The sequence below is a fragment of the Martes martes genome (genome assembly GCF_963455335.1).
Source record: "Martes martes genome assembly, chromosome: 8".
Taxonomy (NCBI): Eukaryota; Metazoa; Chordata; class Mammalia; order Carnivora; family Mustelidae; genus Martes; species Martes martes.
The window spans coordinates 130,139,795-130,165,180 of NC_137895.1; the positions used below are offsets into that span (position 1 = coordinate 130,139,795).

The 25,386-nt window shown below is 42.4% G+C and overlaps 1 protein-coding gene across 2 annotated transcripts in view; it reads right to left on the reverse strand.

Moving 5' to 3' along the window:
• MPP7 (MAGUK p55 scaffold protein 7) overlaps positions 1–25,386 on the reverse strand; it is a 290,474-nt gene that overhangs the window by 243,620 nt on the left and 21,468 nt on the right. The window contains exon 2 of one of the 2 annotated variants that reach the window (XM_080812557.1): positions 5,467–5,582. The exons of the other annotated variant lie outside the window; for it this stretch is intronic. The gene's annotated coding sequence lies outside the window, so the exon portion shown is untranslated. The remainder of the gene's footprint in view (positions 1–5,466; positions 5,583–25,386) is intronic. 2 annotated transcript variants of the gene reach the window in all.

The following is a 25,386-nucleotide window of genomic DNA, read 5'->3' on the forward strand; positions in this document are numbered from 1 at the left end:
CATTCTGGCGGAATATGCTGGAAACAGAGGAGGCTATGCATGTGTGGGGCAGAGTATAAAGGCAATCTTTGCACCTTCCACTCCATTTTGCTAGAAACCTAAATCTGCTCTGAAACAGTCGATCTTCAAATTTTTTTAAATATTTTTTCTTTAAACAGGCATAAATGCTTCATTTGCAAATCATTCTTTGTAGTCAATATCTCCTGAACACCATTATAGTGAGCACTTGTAATCTAATTTTTCCTAAGTTTAATTTCTACTTTGAATTATCAATAAACATAGTACAGAATCTCCAGTTCTTGCAATTTTCTATTAAGTTCCTTAAGATGGTCCATCATGTATTTTTACTGAAGCCATCTTTCAACTTAACATAACCAACTTTCCACAAACCTACAATGTGAGAATCATTCACAAAAAAACCCAAAAAACAGTAACAACAAAAATTCTTATATGCAAATTCTTGACGAAACCTTTCTTGTGGTCTACTAACAACTGAAGGTGTGAAACAGCAGAGACTGGTACACTGATCTCATACTCACTAAGAATTTTTCGAAACTCAGTGTTATGTTGGTGGTGGTTTGCAAATAACATTCTTCTGAGTGTCTTCAAGGATTCTGTAGAATGCTCTAAGTAAATCTTCGTCAGTGGCTGCTGATTTATCTTGAGATGAAGCTTCTGATTTAATAACCTTCTGGAGAAACACTGTCTCTATGTAATCTTGTCATCAACAGGGCTACTAACAATATTAGTCAGAAACAAAACGTTTTAAATTTTCTTTTCTTCACTAGGTTCTTACAAAGTGTTCAAAATTTCCTGGCAGACTGGCAAATGAAGCAATTCTGAATTCTATAATGTATCTGGACTTTAGTAAGGAATTGTGTGACCTTGTAACTAGCTGGTTGCATGAGTCAATTCTAGGAGTTGTAACTGAGTTCACGAAGGAATTTTGCTTATTTTGCCCAACCAGACCTTTAAAAAAATTACAAATCTATGCAGCATAAGGTGGACACTGTGTTTAAAGGCACCAGAATAGTCTACTAGGTACCTCTAGTTCATCTAATAACATTCCATGCAAATGAGGTTTTTGGGTTAGGAAAGAATTATCAAGGTGCTCAAGTTCAAATGTGAGATCATCTTTTATTATATTACCTAATTAATGCCAAACTCTTAATTTTAGACCTCTAAGTTTATCTTGTTAATTTATTGCTTTCGGGCTTTAACTCAAAAGCTTTTCATTATGACGGGAGGATAAGTATCTCAAACCTGAATCACTTAAAATATGCAGAATTTAAAGGGACTTTGGTATTTACAGTTTCAGAATATCATTTTTTCAACATATTTTTCAGTGACCTTCATTTTAAGAATGTTTAAAATAATAAGTAAAATAGGAAAAGATAAAACATTCATTTTCATTTAACTTAATTACAATTCTGGAAACCTACATTATAAAATTACATTCTTTGTCATCAAAACTTTGGGAAAATTACTTTTCTATGGCTTTGAGATTAATGGTCCCTTAAAATTTTATTAGGTCCCTTAAAGAAATGAAATTCAATTACTTTTTTTTTTTTAAAGAAATGAACAGTTTTATTTCTTTAAAAAAAATTCCTAAAACCTCATCAAAATCAGACTTTGGCTAACGGTGAACTTCACAAGTCAAGCACAGTAACCGCAGCAGTTATGGAATTAACAGAATTTATGTGTCACTTAACATCACCTAATACCAGAGGAAAATGAGAAAAAGAAGAACTAGAAAAGCTGGATAAGTTTTTTGTTTTTTTAATGTCTGAAAGCTAAGGGAAAAAAAAAAAAATCTTCCAAAGTGGGACCGGAATGACCAAGATCTGGAAGAAAAGGGAAAAACCTGGAGATGTACCCACTATTCCACACTGCCTTCGCCTGAACACATTCCCAACTCAGAAGCAGCAGAGATGAGAGGCTGAGAAGGTGAGACATGAGTCAGAAAGAGCCTCCGTCGGTCCGACGGGGCTGGGGAGACACGAACCGGAGTTCAGGGCGAGTAAGGCACCTCGGACTTGGAAGGGTCAAGATTCCAGAGAGAAGAAAAGCCCAAACGACTGAGCCCGGCAATCCAAGCTACTGTTTGGCTCAAGTATTCACGGATGCGAAAGCCAACAGAAGCCAGAGGAAGAGCAGCTGAACAGAACGCAGCTGCCGGGGGACTGAGAAGCTGAGCAGACATACAGTCAGTCTCCCCAGGACCGGAGATAAAAAAAAAAAAAAATTGGAGTTTCGGCCTAACAAGGGAGACAAGCAGAGCCAAATCCCAGCAGCTTTCCGTTAGGAGCCCTAAAGGTGTGTGCCCAGTTGAGATTTTGAAAGAACTCCACCTGCGGGGCGAGGGAAAGCTGGAAAGACACAAGGCCTCCCAAAGGAGCCCCGGGCTCAAATGGACTCGACCTCTGCTGCGTTAGTGACTGCCTCTACCCGAACGGCCTGGCAGAAACTAAACTATCATCAGAGGCGCTTCAGTTTCCCAAAATGACCAGTATTCACTCAAGAACTACTAGACTTGGGGGCCCCTGTGTGGCTCGGCTGTTAAACATCTGCCTTTGGCTCAGGCCATGATCCCAGGGTCCTGGGATGGAGCCCCGCTTCGGGCTCCCTGCTCAGCAAGAAGCCTGCTTCTCCGTCTCCCGCTCCCCCTGCCTGTGTTCCCTCGCTCGCTGTCAAATAAATAAGTAAATAATCTTAAAAAAAAAAAAAAAAAAAAAGAATTACTAGACTTGGAACACCTGGGTCAGTTAAGCAACTCCTGATTTCGGCTCAGGCCATGGTCTCAGGGTTGTGAGGGCTCCGTGCTCAGCAAGTCTGCTTCTCTCCCTCTCTCTCTGCCCCTCTCCCTACTTATACACACGTGTGCACACACATGCACACACTCGCTCTCAAAACTAAATAAATCTTTTTTAAAAATTACTAGACTTTTCAAGAGCCGAGGTGTTCCTTCCACGCTCTCAGTCTCATGCTGCCTTCCCCGGCAAAGCCAATACCACCGAGATGACCGAAAGGTAAAAGCAACCCCAAAACTGTCTTCTAGTTGTTAGTCTGCAAGCAGGCCTGTACCTGCAATGATCTGGTAAGCTCCACAGAAGACAGGACAGTGAGCAAGAGGCTGTGTGTTATCACACACTAAGCAGCGATCGGGAAATCAGAGTGGGGCCCAGGAAACGTCGCATCGGGACTTCTACTCAGGCTGAGCAGCTGGGGCTCCTCACCTGTGCCATCCCACCCTCCTCCCTGGTTTCCTTGTACTCTCTGCAGTCTATCAGCTCAAAGTTAGAGAGAGAGCAACGTGTCCCTAACATACATCAGCAGTTCCAGAACCCCGGTCTTTCATATCTCCGTCCTCATAAGTTCTACAGGACACAAAAAACTCCTCTTAACATTTTTCTTAAATTGAGTTTGGTTTTTTTTTTTTATACTTAAATGTGTACTTTGGACCCTTCTGAAACCAAGAGTTTGAGGAGCTAGTTACGTTTTCCAGTATATGTGAAAATAAAGGATCAACATTTAACAAAAACTGTTTGGGGACGCCTGGGTGGCTCAGTTGGTTAAGTGTCTGCCTTCAGCTCAGGTCATGAGCCCAGCATCCTGGGATAAAGCCCCACATCAGGCTCCCCGCCTGCTGCTCCCCTAGCTTGTGAGCTTGCTCCCTGTGTCAAATAAATAAATAACATCTTTTAAAACACACACACACACACACACACACACACACACACACACACACAAATTGTTTGTTAAGAATAATGCTAAAATAACCCTGCACTGTCTACACTTAGGAAACATTAGTTCTTTTATTAATTCTGTTAGCATTTGTTTGTATATTCTTTAAAAACTGTAAATACAGGGGGTGCCTGGGTGGCTCAGTGGGTTAAGCCTCTGCCTTCAGCTCAAGTCATGATCTCAGGGTCCTGGGATCGAGCCCCGAATCCGGCTCTCTGCTCAGCAGGGAACCTGCTTTCCTCTCTCTCTCTGCCTGCCTCTCTGCCTACTTGTGATCTCTCTGTCAAATAAATAAATAAAATCTTTAAAAAAAAAAAAAACCTGTAAACACAGTAAATGTTTATAGCATTGTTATGTGACACATAGGTGTTGATTCCTTTTTCCAGCTGTGAATTAATACATGCTTTCTCACCTAAAAAGCAGTTACTTCTGGTGGCAATCCATTCTATTCCAATCTCCCTAGCTCTCCATGAAGGGCATGCTTTCTACATGCAGTTATTAATTAATAACCTGAAATAATTATACGAATCTTCCTCATGCCTATAGACAATTACAGATGGTTTCTCCCTTCAATCACCTGTCAAGATAAGGAAATCAAAAACATGAAAAGACCAGATGTCATATTTAATTATGGTCTCACCAAACAGTATCTTTTTTTCTGATGCACTTAAAATGAAAAGAATACACTGTTCTCACACATGATACATACAGGCTGTGTACCTGGTACATTTGACTTCTGTGCAGAGATTCATTTTATATGCCCAATTCCTTTTGGAGAAATAATTTAAGTGATTTTTGCAAGTACCACTGCCAAAAAATTACCCCGGAAGGTTATTTTTTAATTAGCCTAGTTTCTTACCAAAGCAAATTAATTTTATGTCAATTCAGCAAAAGCCAAACACATACCCAATTCAATCATCTTTAATCTTTCAACTAAGAAAAATTGTCCTTATCTATTTTATCTCACTACTTCCCTGTCCAGAACAGAGCATTTTAGCAGCCAGAATAACGTATGCTCATGAGCACAGCAGATCTTACACAGAGCTGAGAAACAGCTGTGAACACCTCCCTTAAGAACAGAGCAGTGACACTGGACCCTGATTTGCAGAAGGCTCTACAAGTCACGCACTGGGGGCCCTTCCCATCAGCCCCGTGGCTTGCACTCTATTGGGCAGTGCTCTTTACACTGGAACAAGTCAAAGATCAGATTCAGAAGAGCCACCTTAGGTACTTCCACAAGAAGGTAGTCAGGCAAATCACTGTCCCTCCCGTGATGTCCCGGAAATGGTCACACCTGCACAATGAGTAACGAGACCGGGTCCAAGATGGCGTCATTCGTGCTGAGCCCCAATGTCGGCAAACCAAAACTTAAACTAAGCTTCTACGCCTGGCTCTCCCCGAAAAGGCAGGCCTAGGTCAACCAGGCAGCACACATGACCTGACCCGGTTTCTTCGAAAGCAGGAAAGCAACCCTGCCTTAGCCAATCAGCAAAGGCCTCCTTGTGCCTTCCTTGTTCCTGCCCATCTTGGTTCTGTGAAATCTCTTCAGAGCTCCTTTCTCTCTGCCCGATTCACGAGTCACTGAACAAAGCCAGTAAGAGCCTTAAAATGTACTCGGTTGAATTTTGTTAAGTCTAGGACCGCCCGCAAAAAGCCACAGGACCGCCCGCAAAAAGCCACAGCACCCATTCATGGTCAACGGCACCTCCGTCCTCCTCTCACCTCCGTGTCTGCTTCTCCTGAGCAGCCGCGGTTCCTCCCTCGGGTGACGCCTGAATGTCAGAAACACTCCCGTGACAGCGACGGAGAACAGCTTCCAACTTGCTGAAGGACAGTGTCTGGTCAGGAGATACACAAGTCAGTACCTTCCTCCGCCCTGAGGGACAGGCTGTCCGTCTTCCTGTCGCTCCCTCCATTTGGCATTTCTGACTGAACGAGGAAACCAGGGTGAAACTAACAGTCTGGCTCAAAAGTCAGCAGCAGGCATCGGGCCAACGTGTCCCGGTCACAGGGCCTAACTGGGTGCCCTAAAAATGGTCATCTGTCTTTTGGGTTACTCTTCCGGTTTCACACGTAATACTCTCCTTTCAGGAGCCACAGGCATTTTAGATCACATGAGAACCGTGGGCCCTTCTGTCCTCAGGAACATCCACGCGATACACAAAAAGCCGTATCTAGTCTAGGCAGGCCACGGAGCCAGAAGACTCGGAAGACGGTTCACGTACAATTATAAAATGTTTATAAATTATAAAATATTTTCAAGAAAAATCAAATGTGCCACATGGAAAGGCTACTACCAACGGGTGGCAGCAGCTGTAGGATCTTAGACACTAGGGATGGGATGTGATGGGGCAGGGGAGGAGAGTCACATGGTACAGACAAGGTGTCGCCATCGTTCTCCAAGTAGATAGCAAGAAAACGGCAAAACATGTGGGGGAGGGGTAGAACGGTTATGAAAGAGGTAAAGGCCCAAAAGTGCCCATCTTGGTCCACCACTGTCCACTGAATCTTAAGAATATGGAGCCACATTTTTCCATCAGTGCTTATTGGGATGAAAACTTAGACTGGCTCCTGAGACTTATACGGCAGATAGAGAAGATCTTGAAATCAACCCTGAAGTGTTCCCCTCCTTAGGACTTGGCTGTGAAGCAAGACCAAGGCAGCCAGAAAGTGGGGGGAGGGGCACACTGGAGCTGGCCCTTAAGCTGCGGACCAAAGAAGATGGGAGGGGAAGGGTCCAGATGACAAGTGTGGCCCAGCCCAGAGGCAGGGCTGCAGCAGAAGGAATGACAAAAACTCAGGCTCCCCTGAACGCTTTCTCAACTAGACCTGACTTCTGGACTTCCATGTTGCTCTCTGCATTGTCCAATTTTAGCAAGAATCCTTATCTAGAACACCCCCCCATCCCCCAATACCTAACTGGGCTCATCCTCTACCATGCCCCAGGTGAGGTCTGATCGTGGCGGCCTGCCTTCAAAAGCAAGAATGCTGTTGGGTCAGTTGAGCCAGACTCTCCCCCCAACCCCTGATGTCTTCCCCCTTTAGTAAGTTCCCATCCAGGGACCTCCACCCCATTCCCTGACTATAAAATGCCCCTGGCCTAGGCTCCATTTCCTCCCCTACCACAAGACCCGACTGCTGCGGCCACACAACCATCATGACAGCCTTCCCTTGAATAAAGCCTGCCTCACTTTCAACAAAGCTTAAGAATAATTGTTCCTTTAAAGCTTGAATATATATATATTTTTTAAGAGGAGCAAGAAAAACATCCGACCAATGTGGAAAGCTCAGGCATGTTTCAGGCCATGGCAGTAGGTTTTCAAGAGAGGATTTATGTGACAAGGATGGAGAGAAGCAGAAAAATGTTCACGCTTAGCCCAGAAGCCTGACCTCTAGCCTGTGTCGTTCTGATAAGGATCAAATACGCGCTGGCTGCTACATTCTCAAAGGGTCTAGTGACTGCCTGTGTATCTCGCCGATTGTTAATATTGAACTGAATGATAAGCACCAGAGAAATCTTGCCAAAGTAGTTTTACAAGCAGAAATACAAAGAAAACATTTATGATCTAATACTATCTGTATGTCTCCTCCCCCTTGGGCACCAAGCATATAACCGCCAGCATCATACAGCAAAAGCACAGTTCTTTCCGCCCCCGGGGCCAGTCCCGGTGCTACTGAAATACACTTCCTAAGTCACACCACACAACTTCGTGAGAATTGTGTCTTGCCCTTTGAGCTCTAGGGCCCCACAGCGATATTGTGACTGATAATAAATATATATTTGGTCTTCTTCCTGATTCCTAGCACAGAGCTCCAAAAACCCTTGGGATTTCCAAAGTGATTAAAAAGCAATAAAAGGTGGGGGCGCCTGGGTGGCTCAGTGGGTTAAGCCTCTGCCTTCGGCTCGGGTCATGATCCCAGGGTCCTGGGATCGAGCCCCACATCGGGCTCTCTGCTCAGCAGGGAGCCTGCTTCCCCCTCTTTCTCTGCCTGCCTCTCTGCCTACTTGTGATCTCTCTCTCTGTGTCAAATAAATAAATAAAATATTAAAAAAAAAAAAAATAAAAAAATAAAAAGCAATAAAAGGTGTCTTCTGTTATTTGTAACAGTCCACACCCCTTTCAAATACACCTGAGTTTATGTCAATGCGATGACTTCTGGAGAAGCCCTAAGTGTGGAGGGGAACCAACTAAGTGACTTGAGTTGGCACTCGCAGTCCCAATGCTGACCTCCGAGGAGGAAGGAGGGGCAGGAGACGGAGTCCTTCACCAAGGGCCAATGAAAGCCGCATGGACAGGGTTTAGAGTTTCCAGGTGGGTGGGCCTGTGGAGGTGGGGGGGCGGGGAGGGGGGATGCGCCGGGAGAGGGTACAGAAGCTCCACGTCTCTTTCCCTGCACCTTGACCTACACGTCGCTTCCACCTGACTGCGTCGCTTCCACCTGACTGCTCGGAGCTATAGCTTTTATAATAAACTGGTAATCTAGTAAGCAAACTTTTTCCTGAGTCTGGTGAACTACTCCAGCAAATTAATGGAGCCTGAGGAAAGGATGGCAGGAACCTCTGATTTGTGACGGGTGGGTCAGAAGCAAGGCTGACAACCTGAACTCCATCTGAAGGCAGGGAGCGGGGCGGGGGGTGTGGAGGGGGGGCGGCCCTGTGGGATCGACCTGGTGCTGCACCCAGGTAGTGTCAGAACGAAGTCAGGGTGCGGGACCCCCGGCTGGCGGCACAGAACTGCTTGGTGTGTGAGCCCTGGACTCGAACCCAGACGCAAGGCTTCAGCCCCCAGAAAAGGCAGCTCTAGAGAAGACAGGGCTACAGGGACCGATGGAGAAGCCCCATCCTAGGGAGGGCTGGGACTGAGAGCAGCACGTGGGACTGGAGCCCCACCGGACACTGGCCTGCTTAGCAAAGAGATAAGCACAGTGAGGAAGCCCAGTGCTCCCCTCGAGAGCACCAGAGCCCGGGGAGCAGGCCTGATGGCACAGGCGGGGCTGCCCTTGGAAACTCCACCTGCCTGCAGCCGGCTGCGGGATCCGAGTGGAGAAAAGACGGACACCGTCTGGGAGGGTTTTCTAACCAGAACAGGATTTCAGAATTTCAGATACGAAGCCAAGTACAGAGAGCCTAGCTGCAGAGCCCCACCCAGCGTGGATCTCGGCCGCCCCGACAGCTTGCGCTGGCATATGGAAGTGGGAAGCAGAAGACACGTTAGGGAAACTGTTTATTACAGTTGGGATAAAATAAAAGGTAAATGTTGGAAGGAAAGTGGGAGATAAGATTAGAAAAGAACTGTCTCCATCGCCAGCCAGAGGAGTTTATGCGGGGGGGAGGGGGGGCAGGAAGGAAAGGGCAGGTTCTAAACCGCGTCTGAGAGACTGATGTACTGGAACAAACAGTAGAAATGCTGTTATGTTCAGAAATATAAGAAAGAAAAAAAAAAACACCATTTGGAAGACACCTTCTGTAGCAGGTTTATTAGCGTGGGGGTCGTGGGTGAGAAGGTGGAAGCCAGTAGAGACATCTCTGCAGATCCCAAGTGGGAGGAGGGGTAGGAAACCACAGGGCCACGTGCTGTGAGGAGGTACTGAGTACACACAGCCCATCAGGAAGTTATGCATAAAAAGAGGACGACAGATCCTTCACGGATGTTCCCAACAGAGGTACTGGGTTTTCATAGTCGGCATTCTTAAAGACAGATACACCTGAGCCGACAGACTGAAGATGCGAAGAAGAAACCTGGGTAAATGACACACAAGGAGTACTTAAAGGGACAGAATCAGCAGTCCAGCTCACATCAAAATGCCTTTATACCTAAAAAATAAAATAAAATAAGATACATTCCACTCTGAATCTTTTTCTTATGGAAAGTTTCTCAGTGTAAAATCCCTCTAACTTTCACAATGTGTTAACGTATCTGCTCCACTGTCCAATAATCAAGAAATACAGGAGACCTTTTTTAACTTTATCAAGTCAAATCATAAATTTTAACACAAATTGTATGTTTTAATGAAATGTGGTGAGCAGAACAAGTGTAGGAAGGAAAAGAATTGGTTTTCCAACGTTTCAGACCCACGTTTCATTGTATTTTTAACAAATCAACACAACCACATCACCGCTTGAGACCTTCCAAGATTAAGTACTTCCGTGCTAAGTGATTGACAAGACCGAGCTGGCCTCCATTATGGCCCTCTGAATCTAAAGGTTCAACAAGTGAATAAAGAGGCAAGGCAGTCGGGGCGTCTGGGTGGCTCAGTCGGTTAAGTGTCTGACTCTTGGTTTTGGCTCAGGTCACGATCTCAGGGTCAGAGGAGTGAGCCCAGTTGGGCTCCCTGCTCAGAGAGAAGTCTGCTCTAGGATTCTCTCCCTCCGCCCCTCCCCCCACTCACACGTACTCTCTCTAAAATATGTAACTCTTAAAAAAAAATTTTTTTTTTAATTTAAAGGTTTAAAAAAGAGGCAAGGCAGGATCTGAACTGGGATCTGACAGAGAATCCTTTCGCCGTCCTCAAACTACCAGCCTCTGTGTCGTCCCATGACTCCCTGCGCTTCAGGTCCTCCTTACACCTTCCTTGTAGTTTTTCTGTGAAGTACAAAAGGTAGTATGGGGACAGCTCTTAGCACATAGAAGGTCCTCACTAAAAGCTGGTTTCCTCTGTTTCCCCTTTATAATCACTTTCTTAAAAACTTTGATCTTTCTACTATACAACAGTGCCTCTTCTCCATCCCTGAGACCCCCTAAGTCTACCTCTAGCCACACTGAAGATGCTGTATTACACATGTTGGCTTGTCTGCAAACAGGCCAGGCCTTTGCCCATTATCAATTTTGAGTCCCTAGTTTCCAGAGTGGCCGGCACATAGTAAGTGCTCAACAAATGGTTCTCGTTTCAATTAATTCTAGTCAACATGCAATTCAAATGTTCTATCTGCTTAGGTTACCTTAGATTTTAGGCTGAAGGCAACCCAGATATTCAATCCATAAAAGGTGATCTGTTCTGCCACATCCATGAGTTCAGAAGCCAGTGAACTACAGCCAAGTGGGCTGCCCCCCAGTTCTCTAAATAAAGTTTTATTGGAACACACATAGCCACATTTACTCATTTGCATTCTGTCTACGTTCTTCTGTGTTAAAAGGGCAGAACTGAGTAGCTGCAACAGAGACCTAAGAGCTCACCAAGTTTAATGTATTTACCATCTGGCCCTTGACACAAAAACTCTGTGGACCTCTCTATTAGCTGGATCCACTGAGGAGTCAAATTTGAGAATATTTACCATGAGCTAATCGCTACCTTCCGGTGCTGGGTATATTGTGGTGAACAAAACAGATATGGCCCTTGCCTTCACAGAGCTGCCAAAGTACAAAAGAAACATACAAGGACTCAAATAAATGAATAACCAATAAACTACTAACTGTGATAAACACAGTAAAGGAAAAGTGGGTTAATACTATGTGAAAGAAGAATGACTGTGGGAGGGGGACATATCTTACGTTGGATAAATGGGTGTTAAAAAGAAAACCACAAGCCCAAAATGGCATCAGTTAGGCCAAGACCCTAAAATGGGGCTTAATTCCTAACCTAATGGCAGTTTCAATGTCTCTGAGAAATGCAGTCTTAGCTGGACAGTCAGGAATTTCCAGGGGTGCCTGCGTGGCTCAGTCGGTTAAGCGCCTGCCTTAGGCTCAGGCCATGATCCCAGGGTCCCAGGATCGAGCCCTTCATCGGGCTCCCTACTCAGTAGGGAAATCTGCTTCTCCCTCTCCCTCTGCTCCTCCCCAGCCCTCTCCCTCTCTCTCAAATAAACAAATAAAATCTTAAAAAAGAAAAGAGAAAAATAATTTTCCAATTAGGCCAATGGCCATACATGCCCTCTTGATGCCACAAAGGAAGATGAGCTTATCTGCCTGGTAAGACCCCCTCATTCTCCCCCTAATGGAAAACTACCTTGCCTGGAACCATCCTTTTCCTTTGCTAATAACTTTCTTCTCCACTTATAAAAACACTCCATTTTGTACAAATGCTCAGAGCTCCCCTCTATTTGCTAGAAGGGATACTACCTGAATCTCAAATAATTTAATAAAGCCAACTAGGTCCTGAAATTTACTTGAATTTTGTTTTTTAACAGGGGATAAGTTTCTCTAAGGTGAAGTTAAACAGACCTGAATTAAGGGGGGTGGGGAGGGGACAGTCAGGTCAGAGAGCACATTCTAGCTGAAGGTCCATCATGAGCTTAGGTTCTGAGGAAGACCACGGTACTGAAAGGACAGTGAGCCTGGAACATAATGAGCCAGAGAGAAATTCTGATAAAATCTGAAAGGAAATGTAGGCAGGTGTTGGATTATATTGCACCATGTGAGACATTTTATAGCCTGTATTTCTACTGTCCGTATTTTTAAGTGTCTTAAAACCACTTATATCATAAAAACAGTTGGAAAAAGGTTAGGGGCTAATATTTCAGAGTCACACAACTATTCTCCCTTATTACTAATAATAGGGAGCAAATCCATCTCTGATTACATCTGGCCTTTGCTCAAGAGTGAGGACTTTCTTTTCCTATAACTATCGGGACTTCCTCACACATTTTGATCACCTTTAATTATCAGCTCATAGTTATGATTCATAAAAAGCATTAAAGCTCTCAAAAAAAAATCAACTATTGCAATCGCAATCATTTTTTTGAATTACAGACTGATAGGGAACACATTTGACGTTACTATTCAAGACCTAAAAACAAACCATATTTAACTAATCTACATAATAAAAACACAAAAGTAATGCTTCCACTCAGGTAATACGTAAATATGGAAGGGCGATATGACATAAGAAACCGGTGTATTAAGATGTGACTGAGAGGCGCCTGGGTGGCTCAGCCGGTTAGGCATCTGCCTTAGGCTCAGGTCATGATCTCAGGGCCCTGGGATGGAGTTCCTGAGCCCCACATCAAGCTCCCTGCTCTGCGGGGAGCCTGCTTCTCCCTCTCCCTCTGCTGCTCCCCCCCTGCTTGTGCTCTATCAAATAAATAAATAAAATCTTAAAAAAAAAAAAAAAGATGAGATTGAATTTTGTTAGGAATTAACTCTGGAAACTTATGATTTACTCTTATCGAAATCAAGATTTTCTCAGTAACAAAAAATATTACTAACAAAAAATGGTTCTAAGCATCTCACCCATATAAACTCATTCAATCTCTATAAAAACACTATCCAATAGGCAAGGTTTTTCCCTAATTTGCAAATTAAGACTATTTAGGCTTAAGATGGGTTAAGTAGCTTGGCCAAGGTGGCTCAGCCCAGGGTCTTAACCTCCCAGCAATGATGTCACTCACACTCCGGTGCTTTCCTGAGAGGTGGGGTTCCAGCTGCTTTCCTGGATCCGTTCTTGGAAGCAGGGTATTATCCCCATGAGCTTAATTTGTGCCACAAGAAAACAAAGACTGAGAAGGATGCTACTACAGAAAGAAAACACAAGCATGCCCTGATCTGTATTTCCACAACCATACTGGCTTCACCATGAGAGCCACGTGCAATTACTGGGCAGCTCTTACTTGCCAGGCCAGTCACTTTAGCTTAAGAACTTCATTTCATATCCCTGACAAGCTATTACTAGTCCTGATTCACAAAACAGAAAATGAGGTTAAGAGGTTCAGCATCTTATCCTAAAGCTCCTCTCCTGCTTCCAACACTATGTCTACAGGCCAAGGCAGTCTCCCCTGAGCTGCTGAGTCCATGGAGTTGGGGATTATATAAATACGACTTCATGTGTCTAAAACCTGGTTCATCTGACTGATTTAAGAGCTTTGTCAGAGGGACGAGAACCTTCCATGTTGTTCTAATTCCATCGCTCAAGGGGAACCAATCCCTTCCCAAGAAAGTTCCGTGGCAACAGGACTATCCGTGTCCTCAGGGCCCAAAATGCAGCTAGACTTCAGTAACTGCTCAATAAATCATGGTAAACTTTAACTGAATTTCATGAGCCTGGCTTACGTGAGACCAACTTGGGCCCAAGTCCCCCTCTTCCTTAGATACTAAAGAACTAGGATCACGAAGCAAAGAAGTGAATCTGATGTCAGTCATAACAAAATCACCACCAACATAAAATCATGAATTATCCACAGAAGTTGGTCTATACAGTTTGAATATTTTAAAGATAAAACTAGTAAGTGGTGCTTCAAATTAAAAAAAAAAAATCAGATCCTTTTATTTCAAACTCTGATTCAGAGTGCGTAAGACTGAAATATTCAGGAAGGATGGAACACCAGAAAGGAAGAGACAGGAGTTGGACTTTGGGAATCCGGACTCGAGGGCTGGTTCTGGGGTTCTCCTAGTAACAGCGACATGGTCACAGCCAGCCCCATGATACCCAGGCCTGGTTTTCCCATATGAAGGCTAAAGGGAGGAACCTGATGATCCAAGATCCCAAACAGCTTCTCCACTCAGTGACTCAAGGGATTCACTGGGAGATGCCACTAGACTCTGTGATGGCCAGCGAAGCGCGTGACAAGCTCCAAGGATAAAGCGGTGTCTGCGCTAGTCATTGAGGGATGTGAAGACCTCAACATGCGTTAAGGACGAAGTTAAGGCACATCTCAGCCAAAAGTATCACTGACCATACCTTCATTTAGCAACAAGTCCAGGATTTTTCTCTAATGCTACATTCCCTATACATACATACATACATACATACACATACATATACACACACATAGCTATCATCACAATACACAGGTAACCCAGCAGTCCAGCCTTTAAATCGTGTTTAAAAAAAACATTCTTTTGGGGCACCTGGGTGGCTCAGTGGGTTAAAGCCTCTGCCTTCAGCCCGGGTCGTGATCCCAGGGTCCTGGGATCGAGCCCCGCGTCGGGCTCTCTGCTCAGCAGGGAGCCCACTTCCTCCTCTCTCTCTGCCTGCCTCCCCGCCTACTTGTGATCTCTGTCTGCCATATAAATAAATAAAAACCTTAAAAAAAAAAAAAATAAATAAAAAAAATAAAAAAACATTCTTTTAATTTTAACAAAGAAAAAGAAACACCAAAGGTAGCAACCTACACTTTCCTTCCTGGGTTGAGAGGAGCTGGGGAGGTTGGTGGGGGGGGGTGGGGGAGGGGGGGTGGGAGGGATCTGTTTATAGGGCCCTGCTTCATGTGACTACCCTCCAGCCTGTTTTTCTTAAATGTTCAGGAGGAAATGAAAGTATTTGCTGTAAAAGATGTATAAAGATATCAAATGACCACAAGTTAGAAATGTCTCTGAGGAACCCCCTGAATTGGAATTTATCAGAGAACACCAGCTGTTCTGTTTGGGCTCCCGGCTTAAAGAGTTTAAAGCTTGAGAGCTATCTGGAAGACCACAGTCCTTCGAAATAAGCGCATGTTACTTTTCCTCTTAGTGACATTAAAGGACACCGAGGATCTCCTTGTGCAACTGCCCCCAACTCTGTTTTTTTGGATGTTTTATTACAACAGTAAGCTGACTCAGGAACTAAAGGGAGAATCATTTCACCCTGTCATGTATGAATTCTCCTTCACTGCTGGTAGGAATGCAAACCAGAAGAGCCACTCTGGAAGACAGTCCGGCAGCTTCTTACAAAACTCAACACACTATTATTACACGAGCCAGCAATCACGCTCATCGGTCACTTCCCCAAGGGAGCTGAAAACTTACATCCCACGGTTATCTGCAGCAGCTTTATGACTGCCCAAACCTTAAAGCAATCAAGACGCCGTTCAGTGGGTAAATGGATTAATAAACTGTGGTACGTCTATATGATGGAATCTTATTCAACACTAAAAGAAATGAGCTATCAAGCTATGCAAATACATGGAGGAAAATTTTTAAGATTTACTTATTTGAGAGAGAGACAGCACACACGTGGGAAGGGCAGAGGGAGAGAGAGAATCTCAAGCAGACTCCGCAACGAGCACGCAGACCCCAACGCGGACCCCTACATGGCAGTCGATCCTACGACTCTGAGATGACGACCTGAGCCAAAACCAAGAGTCAGATGCTAAGCCAATGGCAGCATCCAGGAATCCCCACGTGGAGCAAACTTAAATGTGTATTACTAAGGGGAGAAAACCAATCAGAGCAGGCTACATGCTGCATAATTCCGACTAGAGGCCATTGTAAAAGAGGCAGAACTATGAAGACAGTAAAAAGATTACTTACTGCAGGGTTTGGGAGTGAAGGCATAAGGAGGTGGAGCACAGAGGATTAGGAGAGCAGTGAGAATACCCTGAATGAGGCCATGATGATGTATACACGTCATCACACATTTGTCCAAACCCACAGAATGCGCAACACCAAGACCGAACCATAATGTGAACTGTGGACCTTGGGTGATTATGACGTGTCACTGTTAGTTCATCAACAGTAACAATGTACTAGTCTGGCAGGGGACGCTGGTAACAGGGAAGGCTCTGGTTCTGGGGGGGTTACAGAGTATATGGGATACTCGACACCTTCCCCCTCAATTTTGCTGTAAACCCGAAACTGCTCTAAAAAAAAAAAAATGAGGTCTTACAAGTGTTTTCAATTGCATGTGCCTAATTCAAAAAGACACCAAAAAAGCTCACATAGGATTTCTAAGCAAAAAAGATTTAATCAAGATTTGAACTACGCCTCTTTGCAGATGTTCGGACTATCTTTCCGGAAGGAGCAGGGAAACTTGAGGCATATTTCATTTAAAGACAGATGACAGTCACAGACCATGGAGCCCTTCTGCTTTCACAGAGAAGGAAAAATATTAGGTAATGGGGCCAGGGATCACTATCTAACACCTCTAGGGGATGTCCTGAGTTGGTCATGGTCACACCTGTTACTACCACACCAACAATTCAATAAAAGTCTGTTGGCACGTCAATAAAACAGGATATAAGGATGCTGTTCTGCTAATCTTACTTGATCCAAGAATATATTTAAAACTAATATAATGTATGCTCCACCTATCCTTTAAGCACTCCTCGCTAAACAGTGCTTCTTTCAAACAAGACTTTGATAAATACTGAATGGCAGGAAGCTTGTTTGTCTTCCCTTAGGGCCGAGTCTGGAGAGTAGCGAGACAAACACAAACCCACTTGCCTTAACAGGAAGTCTAGGAGCAGAGCTGAGATTCTTCCGTAAAGCTGAGGGGCATTACAAGAATGCAGGCTTGAAGAAAAAGCCAGATCGCTGCAGCTTTGGGGAAACAGAAATCAGTGAGGTCGAGACTCTCCTCTGAAAATTAGGCAGACTAATGGGTGATCAAAGTGTCCATGTTCTAGGACACAGAGCTTGATCTTCAGTATCTAAGTCGGGAAAGCACCCAAAGTAGAAATAACCAGACATCTTCAGCCAACCTAAAATGCATCTCTAGATTCACAACATAGATCAGTGCTGCTGCAGCTTACAAAAACCAAGGAAAATTATGTGTAAAACATCCTCCAGAATGTGCTGTTTACACAGATGTAGCTAATGTGTGAACATGCAAGGTATACACATATATGGGCACTTTCCTGCAAGTATTTTACTTTAAAAAGATTTATAGCTATATGTATATTAAATGTATGTGTCTTTATACACATGTGTATGTAAACATAATAAACAGATATAATGTTAGGTATCGATACTCAAATAATGAAAAGAAGTGATATATTTTGGAAATGTCATTTATCACTATTGAAAGGCCAAAAATATCTTCTCGAAAATAAGTTTGTTCCAGTTGCTCCTAGAAATGTTTTTAATGTTTTAATGTTTTTAAATGTTTTTAAATGGAACAATTAAAATGTCATTTTATGTCATTATAAAATTACACCCTATCATTCAGAACTGAAGGAGGAGTTTCCCAGACAAGTGAAAATTAAAGGAGCTCCTCGCCACTAAACCAACCTTACAGAAAACGTTAAAGGGCCTTCTTTAAGTGGAAAAGAAGAGGCTGTAACTAGAAATAAGAAAATTAAGGGGGAAAAAAATCTCCCTGATAGAGGCAAATATATAGTAAAGACAGTGGATGAGTCACTTAAAAAGCTACTATGAAGGTTAAATGAGAAAAATAGTCAAATCACCTATAACGCCACTACGTGGTTAAGCGATACAAAAAAAGATGTAAAATATGATGTCAAGAACAAAAAATGTGTATGGGAGAATAAAAATGCAGGACTTTCAGAATGCATTCCAATTTTAGCAACCATAGGCTTAAAACAGACTGCTATATGTAGAGGTAGATACATATATGAAACTCATGGTAACCACAAACCAAAAACCTCTAAAAGAGATACAAAAACAAGAGAGAAAGGAACTCAAAATAACACTAAGGAAAACCGGCAAAGCACAAGGGAAGAAACCAAAAGAACACAGAGAAGAACTACAAAAACAACCAGAAAACGATTAAAAGAACAGCAGCAAGTGCATACTTTCAACAACCACCTGAAATGGGAAAGCTCCAATCATAAGGCACAGAGAGACCGAACAGATAAAGAATGTAAGACCCACATATGCTGCCCACGAGAGACTTGGTTCAGACCTAAAGACACACAGACTGAAAGGGAAAGGATGGAAAAAGATATCCCATGCAAATGAACCCAAAAAGCAGACGTTAAAACAAACAAAAGAGAGGTTAAAACAAAGATTGTAAACAAAGGGCAAAGAAGGGCATTACAAGAGGAGACAACATCTGTGAGCATGTGTGCAACCAGCCTAGGAACACCTACTCTATATAAAGGGAGTACCTATTTGTTCATATTTGAATGGACATACAGGGAGAAGTCAATAGCAATACAGTAACTGGGGGGGACGTTAGGACTCCACGTGCATCAAGGACAGATCAGACAGAACGCGAACAAGGAAACACTGGCCTTAAAAGACATGTTAGAGCAGATGGGCTTAACAGATATTTACAGAACATCCCGTCCAAAAGCAGAATACACATTCCTCCCAAGTGCTCATGGAACATTCTCCAAGATAGAACACTTCTTAAGCAATGAAATAAGTTTCAACAGATTCAAGAGGCTGAAATTATATCAAACATCTTTTCTGACCACAACGGCATGAAACCAAAAACCAATTACGAATAGAAAACTGCACAAAATAAACAAACACATGGAAACCAAACGACATGCTGCTAAACAACCAAAGGGTCAACTAAGAAATCGAAGGAAAAATCAAAAAATACCTGGAAACGAATGAAAACGGAAATACAACAGACCAAAATCTACGGACACAGCAAAAGCTTGTGAGAAGGAAGTTTATTGCGATATAGGCCTCCCTAAGAAACAAGATCTATCTCAAATAAACGGTCTACGTTCATACCTAAAGAACCAGGAAAAAAGAAAAAAAAAAAAAAAAAGGAACAAATAAAGCCCAAAGTTAGTAGAAGGAAATAATAAAGATTACAGTGGAAATAAATGAAATAGTTTTTAAAAACTTGAAAAGATGGGGCGCCTGGGTGGCTCAGTGGGTTAAAGCCTCTGCCTTCGGCTCAGGTCATGATCCCAGGGTCCTGGGATGGAGCCCCGCATCCGGCTCTCTGCTCAGCAGGGAGCCTGCTTCCTCCTCTCTCTCTGCCTGCCTCTCTGCCTACCTGTAATCTCTGTCTGTCAGATAAATAAATAATCTTTAAAAAAAAAAAAAAAAACTTGAAAAGATAACGGAGACTAAAAGCTGGTTCTTTGAAAAGATAAAAATTGATAAACCTGTAGCCAGAATCATCAAGAATAAAAGAAACATGGTCCCAATACAATCAAAAATGAAAAAGAAATTACAACTGACAACAAATACATAAGATCATAACAGATTACTACAATTGTAGGGCAACAAACTGGAAAAACCAGAAGTGGATAAACTCCTAAAAACACACAGACTTCTAAGACTGAATCATGAAAAAAATAGAAAAAATGAAGATACTGATTATGAGTAATAAAATTGAACCAGCGATTAAAAGAACAGTCCAGGACCAGGTGAATTCTACCACACAATTAAGAGTTTGTACCTATCTTACTCAAATTATTCCCAAAAAAAGTAAACAGGAAGGAATGCTTCCAAATTCCTTTTATGAGGCCAGCAGTACCGTGATACCAAAATCAGAAAAAGACAACATAAAAGAAGAAAATTACAGGCTACAGATGCAAAAATCCTCAGTAAAATACTAGCAAACTACGGGCATCTGGGTAGTTCAATGGGTTAAAGCCTCTGCCTTTGGCTCGGATCATGATCCCAGGGTCCTGGAATCAAGTCCCACATCGGGTTCTCTGCTCAGCGGAGAGCCTTCTTCCCCCTCTCTCTCTGCCTGCCTCTCTGCCTACTTGTGATCTCTCTCTGTCAAATAAATAAATAAAATCTTTTTTAAAATTTTTAAAAAATTTATTAGCAAACTAAATCCAACCATACATACCTTAAAGGGTCATAAGCCATGATAAAATGGAATTTATTCCAGAGATGCAAAGATGGTTCAACATGCATAAACCAATCAATGTGATACAGCACATTAACAAAATGGAAGGATAAAAATCATATGATCATCTCAACAGATACAGAAAAAGCATTTGACAAAATTCAACATCTATTTCTTTTTTTTTTTTAAGATTTTATTTATTTATTTGACAGAGATCACAAGTAGGCAGAGAGGCAGGCAGAGATAGAGGGGGAAGCAGGCTCCCCGCTGAGCAGAGAGCCCTATGCGGGGCTCGATCCCAGGACCCTGGGATCATGACCTGAGCCAAAGGCAGAGGCTCTAACCCACAGGGCCATCCAGGCGCCCCTCAACATCTATTTCTGATAAAAGCTCTCAAAGAAGCATGTGCAGAGGGAACATACCTCAACATAATAAAGGCCATATATGATAAACCCACAGCTATCATCATACTCAATGGTGAAAGCTGAAAGCCTTTTCTCTAAGATCAGGAACAAGACAAAGATGCCCACTCTCACCACTTTTATTCAAACATACTAGGAAATCCTAGCGACATCAATTAAGCAAGAAAAAGAAATAAGAGGCATCCAAATTGGTAAGGAAGAGGAAAACCATCACTATTGACAGGTGACACACTATATATATAGAAAACCCTACAGGTTCCACTAAAGAAATGATTAAAACTAGAAAATGAATTCAGTTAAGTCACAGAATACAAAAATTAACATATAAAAATTGGCTGTGTTTCTATACACTAATAACCTATACTACACAACCTATCAGAAAGGGAAATTAAGAAAACAATCCCATTTACAATTACATCAAGAAAATACTTAGGAATAAGACCTATACTCTGAAAACTATGAGAGTGATGACAGAAACTGAAGACACAAATAATTGAAAAGATGTATCACTCTCACGCATTGGAAGAACACCGTTAAAATGTGCATACAACAGACTTGAAAACAGCCAAACCTGGGGATATCTCATCCCCTGATTTCAAACTATAAAACACAGCTATAGTGATAAAAACAGTATGGTACTGAAACAAAAAATACACTTGTAGATCAGCAGAACAGAACAGAGACCCCCAAAATAAACACATGCATCTATGGTCAGTTAATCCATAATAAAGGAGACAAGAACATACAAAGGGGAGAAGACACTTTTCAATAAACAGAGCTGCAAAAACTGGACAGGCACGTGAAAAGAATGAAACACAACCACTCCCTTACACCTTGCACAGAAATTAACTCAAAATGGATTAAAAGACTTAAATGTAAGACCTGAAACCATAAAACTCCTAGAAGGAAATAGGCAGTAAGCTCTTTGATATTGGTCTTAGCAACATTTTGGGGGGGGGGGGGAATCAGTTGCCCGAGGCAAGAACAAAAAAAGCTAAAATAAATGAGATCACACCAAACTAAAAATCTTTATAATGCATAGCAAAGGAAACCATCAACAAAATGAAAAGGCAACCTACCAAATGGGAGAAGAGAGCTGCAAATCATATAGGCAAAATATATAAAGAACTTAACAAAACTCAACAGAAACAAACAAACAAACAAAAATCTGATTAAAAAATGGGCAGAAGACCTTTTCCCAAAGAAGACCTACAGGCTGTCAACAGGCACATGAAAAGATGGTCAACATCACGAATCATAAACGAATGCAAATCAAAAGTACAATGAGATATGACCTCACACTAGTCAGACTGGTTATCATCAAAACTAAAGTAAGTTTTGGTGAGATGCGGAGAAAAGGGAACAATCTTGTAACTGTTAGTGGGAATGTTCACCAGTGCAGTCACTACAGAAAGCAGTATGGAGATTCCTCGAAAAACTGGAAGTAGAAGTACCCTCTGATCCAACAATTCTACTTCTGGGTATTTATCTAAAGAAAACAAAAACACCAATTCAAAGAGATCCATGCACCCCTATGTTCAATACAGCACTATTTACAATGGCCAAGATATGGAAGCAACCTAAGTACATCGACAGATGACTGAAGATGATGTAGACAGACAGACAGATAGACACACACACACACACACACACACACATACACACACACACACGTGCGCAATGGAATATTACTCAGCCATAAAAAAAGAGATCTCATCATTTGTGACAACATGGATGGACCTAGAGGCTATTATGCTAAGTCAGTCAGAGAAACACAAATCTGTATGATTTCTTACATGTGTCATCTAAAAAACCAAACAAATGAACAAACAAAACAAACAGACTCAAAAATACAGGAACAAAGTACACAGGAGATAGGGACTAGAGGGGCAGGTGAAACAGGTGAAGGGATTAAGAGATACAAACTTCTGGTTATCAAATAAATTAGTCAGGGGGATGTAATGTCCAACATCGGGAATACTGTCGATAATATAATCACTTTCTATGGTAACTGACGGTAACTAGACTTATCACAGAGACAACTTCACAATATATCAGAATAGCAAACCATGATGATGTACATCTGAAACAAAGAGAATATTGTATGTCAACTATAGTTCAATTTTTAAAAAGTTAACCTATTTTTACTATATAATTATGTATAAAAATCTATTTCTTTATATGATAATATACTCACAAAGATTTCTCTTTCACTAGTGCAAAAAAAAAAAAAGAAAAGAAAAATTATCTGGTATTAATGGTTCAAAAGAAGTCTTGCTAGTCTAAATCTAAGAGAGACTGGGAAGCTCATGTGTTCTAAGTTAACCGGAAGGGATGCCTGGGTGGCTCAGTCAGTTCAGTGTCTGCCTTCCACTCAGGTCATGATCCCAGGGTTCTGGGATCGAGTCCCACGCCGGGCTCTCTGCTCAGCAGAAAGCCTGCTTCTCCCTCTCCCTGCTGCTCCACCTGCTTGTGCTCTCTCTCTCTCTGTGTCAATCAATAAATAAAATCTTAAAACAAACAAACAAACAAACAAACAAAAACTAAGTTAACCAGGGAGTCTCTTCTGTCTTCTGGTACAATCACTAATGAATTCTAGCTCAAAAAACAAACAAAATTCACAGCTGAAGATTAAAAGTATTCACATTAGTGTATTTTGTCACCATTTCTTAGGCAACCTCTTTACTGATAAAGTTACAAGGTAACTGGAAACCTACATAAGCCATTACTCAGTAGGGCCTCTCCAATGGAAGAGAAAGCTCAATGAGATACGAAATTCTTACCCACTCTTACACTTCGCTCACCCACCACTACCGCAGTACCTAAGGGACAAGCATTCAGAGACTATGAAAGCAAAGAATTTTAAAAGTCTCTGTCTACTTTAAGACAAATGGCATCAAGAGCCCAATCAAAAAATGCAAAGACATAAAAGAAATTTCTCTCCACCAGAACACAATTATTCTTGGCATTAACAACTGGAAGTTCTGCATTTGTCAGATCTCACAGATTTTTATTCTCATCCCTGTATGAATTATCAAAGCTATATATATCTCGGAATCTTGATTAGACAGTACATTTATAGTCTAAGTTTCCCGAAGGAGTTTATTTTTAACATAAAATATTCTTCAACCATCAAAAGTATTTCACACATTTGACACCGTGGAAACAAAGGACATACAAAATCTCATAAAACGCACTAATTTTCTAAGGATCTAATAAACTAGTAGACTCTGGCTCTCGGAACCAAGAAAACCAGTAAAACAGATTTATAGAACAATCAGAGACATCCAGTGTTTACACAATGTCTACACCCAGAGACTGAAGCGTGACACTCTTGTATCACATGCCATGTAGGAGGCCGCCTGGAAAACCTGCTTCCTACTTCCTGCCACCGAAACGTGAAGGAACCTGAACATCTGTGAAAAATCTGCTAGCTTTGTCACAACCCTGTCCTAGTTTACCATATGCCTTCAAATTCAACACCATAAATAACCCCCAACCACAGCTATCCTCAATGTTTATCTTTTAACCACATTTCATTCTGCTTTCATTCGATTTCTAGGTCGTTTGATGTAAGGTTCCCAAGACAGAAGCTGGATAATAGGGCTCTTTGCATCAGCTCAGGGCCCAACATAATGCCCTTCAATAATGGGTATTCCGTAAATCTTGACACAACAGCTAAAAATCTTTATTTAAAAAAAATTTAGGTCCAGACTTAAGAGGCATTGTTGAACCTGAAAACGCTGTCACACAAATTCATCTGCAAGTGCCATCTGTAAGCTGACATCTCCAGTTCCCTAACCTTACCCCACTCGCATCACACAGTTAGGAGTCCTCTTCCCTGACCGTGCAGGCATCTCAAACTCAATGTGTTTAAAAACGAACCTCTCTTTCTGCTACTCCCTCCGAATGGATCTTCTGCCTCCACGTCCTCTCTCAGGGAAAGTCAGGACCAACCATCCAGATCGGATTACACAACAAGTTTATATTGTTATAAAGCAGAATACTTAGAGTAGCACCATATGAAGAACAATGAAATCTGGGTAAAAAGGATTAAGGCTTGATAGGATTAAGAATAACCGCCCTGGGATGCCTAGGTGGCTCAGTTAAGTGACAACTCTTGGTTTCCACTTGGGTAGTGATTTCAGAGTCCTTAGATCCAGCCCCGTATTGGGCTCCCTGCCCAGCAAGGATGGTCAGTCTCTCTCTCTGCCACCCCCCCATCACCCCCCACCCCGACTTCAGCACACACGGACATGCTCTAAAATAAATACATCTTTAAAAAAAAAAAAAAAAGAATGCCAGCCCTAATATCCAACTGCACCAGCTACCATGCTTTGTTCTCCGAGTTAAAGCCTGCTACAGCCCTACAACCTAAATACTATCATGACTGCCTTGGTTTACCTACGAGGAAACGAAGTTTCAGATACATTCACAATTTTATACAAGGTCCTAGAGTTGGTAAATGGTACAAGTGGCTCTGAACAAAAATAGCCACTTCAGAGCCCCTAAAAATCCACAGGGAAGAAGTCCTCTTCAAAAATAAAGTCATGCAAGTAAGGTTCTAAAATCGGACACCAGGGTACAGAGTAAACTGAAGCCTGCATATTCATAGCCAAGCAGCGGCCAGAGTAACCTAGGTCAAGGGTGAGCATCCCAGGGCTAGACCAAGGGCAGGGAGGCTGGAGTACTAGAGATTAGTGCGGTACAGAATAGGAAGGGTAAAAACCTAGGCTCTCAGCATGAAACACAGTAGACATGCTGGGAATCAAAAGACTCCACAGGCCCTAATCTTAGATATACAAATGACAGTGCTGCCATAAGCAGGAACTGGGTATATGAAAAAGTGGAACCTGTT